The following is a 498-nucleotide window of genomic DNA, read 5'->3' as shown; positions in this document are numbered from 1 at the left end:
CCCAGGCTGGAGTGCAGTGGCGCGATCTCGGCTCACTGCAAGCTCCGCCTCCCAGGTTCAGGCCATTCTCCTGCCTCAGCCTCCGAGTAGCTGGGACTACAGGCGCCCGCCACCACGCCCGGCTAGTTTTTTGTATTTTTAGTAGAGACGGGGTTTCACCATGTTAGCCAGGATGGTCTCGATCTCCTGACCTCGTGATCCGCCCGCCTCGGCCTCCCAAAGTGCTGGGATTACAGGCTTGAGCCACCGCGCCCGGCCAATTTTTTGTATTTTTAGCAGAGACAGGGTTTCACCGTGTTAGCCAGGATGGTCTCGATCTGACCTCGTGATCTGCCCGCCTCGGCCTCCCAAAGTGCTGGGATTACAGGCTTGAGCCACTGCGCCCGGCCTTTGTTTCTGTTCTTTTTGAGACAGTCTCACTCTGTCACCCAGGCTGGAGTGCATTTGCACAGTGATCATTGCTCATTGTAACTTCTTTTTTTTTTTTTTTTTTTTTTT

At 54.2% G+C, this 498-nt stretch overlaps 1 protein-coding gene across 3 annotated transcripts in view; it reads right to left on the bottom strand.

Moving 5' to 3' along the window:
• The window catches only part of GCDH (glutaryl-CoA dehydrogenase), an 11,004-nt gene that overhangs the window by 1,508 nt on the left and 8,998 nt on the right, over positions 1 to 498 (bottom strand). The gene's annotated exons all lie outside the window — the stretch shown is intronic.

The sequence above is a fragment of the Theropithecus gelada genome, chromosome 19 (assembly GCF_003255815.1).
Source record: "Theropithecus gelada isolate Dixy chromosome 19, Tgel_1.0, whole genome shotgun sequence".
Taxonomy (NCBI): domain Eukaryota; kingdom Metazoa; phylum Chordata; class Mammalia; order Primates; family Cercopithecidae; genus Theropithecus; species Theropithecus gelada.
This window is presented reverse-complemented; position numbering and strand designations above follow the sequence as displayed.